The sequence below is a fragment of the Notothenia rossii genome, assembly GCF_949606895.1.
Source record: "Notothenia rossii genome assembly, chromosome: 7".
Classification (NCBI taxonomy): Eukaryota; Metazoa; Chordata; class Actinopteri; order Perciformes; family Nototheniidae; genus Notothenia; species Notothenia rossii.
Genome location: NC_136905.1, coordinates 66,057,715 through 66,064,282, shown reverse-complemented (window position 1 = coordinate 66,064,282; position 6,568 = coordinate 66,057,715).

Genomic DNA, 6,568 nt, shown 5'->3' with positions numbered 1-6,568 from the left:
AACATTTACGTCCTAAATCTTATGACTATGAAATAATGTATGAATAATTCATGAGCTAGACGTTTTTCTAATCTTTAGATACTGGGCTGAAGTTTCCTCCTGGCAACACACGCTTGTTTAGGTCTCCCAAAGGAGGAATCCTAGTTGTGGTGACCTTGTGACCTTACCTTTAACACCAACCATCCATTCATCTCTTTTATGCTGCTTATCTGGGGTCTGGGTCAAGCAGGCTTTAGGCTAAGCATAGTAGCTTTTATATCCTCCAACTCTCCCTGGAGAATCCCAAAACCTACTCTCAAGAGAAATAAACTCTTGGGTGTGTGATGACCCCATGGCCTTTCTTCTGGTGAACCTAAGCCTTTTTGGCTCATTACTAATAAGCTTTATAAACATAAAAACCTCTCAGGTCGGTAGTAAAAGAGATTTCATGGACAAATACCAGATCTGACAGTGGGTTATCTGTATTTCCAAAGTGAAGTTTGAAAGTCTGTTGTTGACCTTTAGAAGTAGTAATTTTATGAGAAGGACCACATACTAGCTTTTTTTCTTTTTAGCCTTTCACCACATTTCAAGGAAAGTCTACTTCATATGTAGAAAATCTGCTGTATGTGTTAAAACCAATTTAACAAAGTAGGTGTAACACCAAATTCATATATAATCATGACAAGAACAATAATGCTGACATTATAAGTGGTTCATGAATCAATAAGTGTTGTGCTTTTCATCTGTTTTGGATCAGTAAAAGTAAGTAAACCCAGAGTATGTTGCGGTCATATTTAAATGTGGGAATCCTGCTATAATTGAATATGGTTTTTGTAATTACTCTATAACTCTAAAATAAGAGTTTGTTGTAAACATCGGAACAACTCTCTTCTTTTTAAAGGAGCTTTAATTATCTTTAAATCTCAACAATAGTGAATCATTTATACCAATTTCCTGTCTGCTAAAAAAAGGAAAACACAACTGGTGGTGAAACATAAGAAAGAAATGTAATTATTTTTGGTCTTTCCCAGAACAGTAGGCCCTTTTTGCTTTTCTCCTCGACATTCTCAGACACCTCTGGGATCTGAGTCACGGAGAATCGTCCTCCGTTCGGGGTTCACAGGTCATCATGACGGCTGCCCTGCCAGCTGCTGCGGCCTGGAGGGGAAACTGAAATTTCTCAAAGTTGCTGTGCAAGGAAGCAGTGACGCAGCATTACGTTGATCCTAGTAAACGATTTTCCTCACTTCCCTCAAGGGAGCCCAGGCACTCCACACTTTCACCCACAGAAACATCTGAATGAATACAGAGTGTGTAGTCCTAAAATGTTCAACTCTTTTCCAGTTATTCTGATAGCTTTATGTAGGCCTGGGTCTCAACCGAGTCAGCTATCATTCATCGATAATATTCCATGACTGATTTTGATCGGTGGTTTCCAAACTTTAGGGAGGGGACCTCCTAAGCGATCCCAGGATACATCTGAGGGGTCACGAGATGATTAAAAGGATAATGGAAAATGTCTGGTACAGAAAGTCGTTTATTATTTCAAACTTGAGTGAGTGAAATACTGGATATTATCAGCTCTCAAGGCCTCTGAAAATGCTTAAAAAATATTTCCACTTGTATATCTGTCTGTCAAATATGAAGATATACCTAGGGGACAGTTGGCTTAGCATATCAAAGAGAGGTTGAACAGCTAACCTGGCTCTGTCCAATAGTAAAAGTGTATTTTTTCATAAGCAACTAGAAGACACAAGTAAGTGACTGCTTCATGTAACCAAAACTGTTTTTTTTTGCATGTAGATTTTGTACAAATTACGAAATAAGATGTCGAGCTTTGAGGCCCGGTCACGGCAGGATTTTAAATGTGCAGTAGATTCTTCAACACACTCTCACTCCATAATCGTCCAGGAGCGACGTTTGGTCAGGGTCCCCTAGGCTCCTTCAGCTTCATAAAGGGACGCAAATAGCTTTCAACTGATTGCAATGTATTCCCATCTGCGGCGGGATTTGACGCTCATGGAAGCACGGCATTCGTTTGTGTCGGCTGCCCTTAAAGGCAATGTGAGCGTCCATTCCCATTGGATAACGGAGAAGTAAGTATTCCCCTTACTTTCGATTGATTTTACAGTGATATCTGCACTACTCATCGACTAAAAAACACCAGATTATCCTTGTTAATTACACAACATTGATTGGTTTAAATTGTGTGCAATGCTTTTGTATTTTTCCCCTTCGATTCGGAGAAACAAATGTTTTTTCGGAGTAAAGGATGGCAGAAGACACTACACTACCCAGAATCCCCAGCTATCGTGTAGGACTACACCATGTGCTCTGTTTGACAAACCCCGTGATTAGTTCTCAAGCTCTGTGATTGGTTGACCTCCAACTGCATTCCATATGAAAAAAAACGTTTCGTAAAAGACAAAATCATACTTTATTTGGCAGTGCTTGCTTTACTCTTTGAAAGTCATCACATGAATGCATTGTAATAAATGGTTCGGCTGCATTAAATATATTACACATCTGTCGTAGTTCTTTATTTTTATTATCTACAGAGATCGGGCTCAGAATAGACCAGAAACTATTCATTTACCGTTCAGTTTGAATTTCACAATAAAGTTAGTAGTAATATTTTGTTTTGATATTATTGTTTTTTTATGAACTATTAGACCGCTGGGTCATGTTAAGACCATCTTTTCTGTGTTGCTGTGAGTTTTTTCCATAGCTTTTGTGTTACAAATATCAAAACAATAACTAAATATATCCGTCGTAAACTAAACCAGAAACAGCAGTATATTTTATTTTGTTAACACTGTAAACTTGACAGCTTTTTAACCCAAACCACCTACTGGTTAAAGCACGTTATTAATGAAATTCAATAACATGCTTTAACCACCAGGTGTCCCTTTCTATCAGCTGTGCACCTTTATGGTGTAAATACAGCCTATCTACCAATTGGATCAAATATAAAACTCAGCCGAATTAGTGTTGTTCCTGCAAAGAGACGTATTGTGTGAAAAGAAATGTAAGATGTTGTTTAATTGCTGAAATATTTAGGATCCACGTCACGTTTCCAGTGTTGGCGGCAGTTCCTCATGCTTGTCTAGAAGTCTTCTCATCAGGGCTCTATAAATAGAGAACTACGGCAGATATGTAATATTTAATGCAGCCGAACCGTGTATTATAATGCCGTTATGTGATGACTTTCAAAGAGAAAAGCAAGCACACTCGGAATAAAGTATTATTTTATTTTTTTTAATAAATGTTTTCGGTCTATTTGTTAATGACGATGTGATGTGCGATGTGAGACTGGAATTGGACAGGGGAAAATAACGTATCTTTAGATGCGGATTTTGTTAAACTAATACGTTTGCGCTGTGGACCAACACTATTGACGGGGAAGGGGGTAGCAATAAAGATAACACCATTAAACAGTTACACAACATAACAGAAATAATATCGATAGCAGCGTCCCTCGCAACCACCTTGGTAACAATGAAAACGTCCTATGGATGCAATTTCCTGAAGTAATGTTCGTAATAACTAGCAAACTAAAGAGCATGTACATCCACTGCACACATAATCTGAAATAACAACTCATATTTCTCCCATCAAATGACATCAAAACGCATTTTAATGGCCAAACTAACTTTAAAATAGGCATTTTCCACCGAGAATAAAACGAAGTTCGGCCATGTTTTTTTTTTCTGCAGGGAGAAATTTGAAGATCACGTGACATAGACGCCAGCCATTGGAATGAATGGTGAAAAAAAACAGGGTTTGTCAAACAGAGCACAAGGTGTAGTCCTAAACGATAGCTGGGGATTCTGGGTAGTTTAGTGTCTTCTGCCATCCTTTACTCCGAAAAAATATTTGTTTCTCCGAATCGAAGGGGAAAAATACAAAAGCATTGCACACAATTTAAACCAATCAATGTTGTGTAATTAACAAGGATAATCTGGTGTTTTTTAGTAGATGAGTAGTGCAGATATCACTGTAAAATCAATCGACAGTAAGGGGAATACTTACTTCCGGGTGTACAATTCTCCGTTATCCAATGGGAATGGACGCTCACATTGCCTTTAAGGGCAGCGACACAAACGAATGCCGTGCTTCCATGAGCGTCAAATCCCGCCGCAGATGGGAATACATTGCAATCAGTTGAAAGCTATTTACGTCCCTTTATGAAGCTGAAGGAGCCTAGGAGCGTCACAACTGCACGCCACGGGACCCTGACCAAACGTCGCTCCTGGACGATTATGGAGTGAGAGTGCGTTGGATTCTTTGATCAATGGACTGAATTGACATTTCTGTGATCATCGGATCCGCTCAAGGAGGCAATTGTTCTGCACATAGCTGAACTCTGTGCAGAACATACATTTATATAACTTAATCAAAACAAGATGACACAGATGAAATCTTTTGTGTCACACTTCATTCTTGACTGATGCTAGATCACTCTGACAAGTATCGACACTGGGATGTTTGATATCTTTAGTGAGAAATGCTAACTAGAAGCACTGTGTTGACATGAGAAACTTGATTTTTTTTGTAATGCATCCTTGCTTGGCTTGTAATACTGCAAAACCTCACTGGGCAGAAAGCACTGGAAAATAAGGCTGAAATAAGTGAGCTCTAATAGAAGCAGATGGACCCTGTCAGAAGTTGGGATAGCTTACAATAAAATATTTCACATCTGCCTGGAAGCATTCAAAAAGCCCCCAAAAGAAAGAATAAACATGTTAACTGGGTAACACTTTGAGGAAAATGGTGTTGGAGAATGTCAAATGAGTCACATCGTTGGCACCTACACTATTGAATGAATTGAGGACGTAAAGCTGAAATTCACATTACAATGTGGCTGCTTCCAACATTCAACCACTATCTTATGTTCACAACGATCCCCTGGATGAGTTTCACCTCATTAGCCTTCCAGTCACAACAACAAGACATCTGAGACCACCCTGATCTCCCAATAAACACACCATCAAAGCTCACCCTGTGAAAAGATCAGACATTTCACAAACATCAGTGCAACCTTCAGTGGGATAGGCAGAGGAATCAAAACACGTACTGGCCTTCAACCGGTGATCTCCACAGCTGTGCTCTCCATGCGCTGCTTCCTGCAACAAAGGGCAGAGCTCTGAATTGTGTGGAGGGCTTTCAGGCTTTCCTGCCTTCAAAATTGGAGAACAGTTAACTTCAAAATATTATCATTAAGATGTTTATTAAATCGAGGCATGTTTAAAATAATAGTCATTCAATAACTTTACATTCTGTAACTAGAAGGACACTTAGAGGGCTTTGAAGCTGGTCCGCAGGTGAATGCCCTACCTTGCAATCTTTAAGGGGCACTATTATGCTAATTTTGATGTTCATATTTGTATTTTGTGCCTCTACTGTGACTTGTTTACATGCTTTAATGTTCATAAATGTCTTTACTTTTATCATACTGCCTGTGCTGCAGCACCTCTTTTCACCCTCTGTCTAAAACCAGAGTCCAGTCTGCTCTGATTGGTTGACCAATCTGTTGTGATTGGTCAACCACTTCGCTAATCGTGTACAATGCGTTGGAGCGCTAGCCAATAGAAGCCTGAGTGGTACATACATAGTGATGTCACTGTGTTACTGAAGCCAACAAAGGAGTCCAATTGAGGCGTTTCAGGCAGGGGGGAGTGTGTTGGAGAGAAAATTCCCCTGGAGGAACTTTTGGAATTTAACCTTTGCAGACAATTTACATGCAAACATATATAACACACTACAGGAAAGGGAACACCGAAAAGCCCAAACAGTGCCTCTTTAACTAAGGAGAATAGTCATTTCCGCTCCATGATTCGGATCTGCTCCAAAATGTAAAGTGCTCTTCCGTGGCCCACGCTAGGCCTTTCTTCGATGTTTCATGAAAATCTGGCCAGTCATTTATCCTTAATCCTGCCAACAAACAAACAAACCCAACCGCAACCTTAACTCCTTGGAGGTGGTAGATGTCTTTAGTATTTCCGATTGTTAGGGACTTAGTTCTGGCAATGCTTTTAATTTCAACTCATTGATTTCAGCCTCAATGTTTATCCTTAACTTTCCTAGAGCTGTATGAAGTTACTGCTAATGCAAACACAACAGCCTCTGCTGCTGCTGCTGCTGCTGCACATCAAAGCAACAAACACAGGGTGGCTTATTTTTGTCAAGCAGCCACAGGAAACACAATGTATCTGTTCCAGAGGTTATTGCTAACACTGTTAGTTCTTAAAAATGCATTTACAAAACAAGACACAATTCATAATTTAAAGTTGTACATGAATGCAGCAAGAACAAGGAACAATGAGCTGTTAGATGAAGAGTTAACAGACAGGTAAACTTACACTGCCCTGTTGTGCAAAAAACACTTGTGACATGTGCAGCTTAAAATCTGACAGTGGTTTGAATTATTTTGGACAGACATTTTTATAAAAACAACATGTTTGGTTTGGCTGCACAGTAAACAGAAAACAGGAGTTGTTCTTTTGACGTATTTCTAACAAAGCTGTTGCTCATAGAGTTTCCTTTAGTCCTACACTACACATACTCTAATAACAAAAAAGGCTAA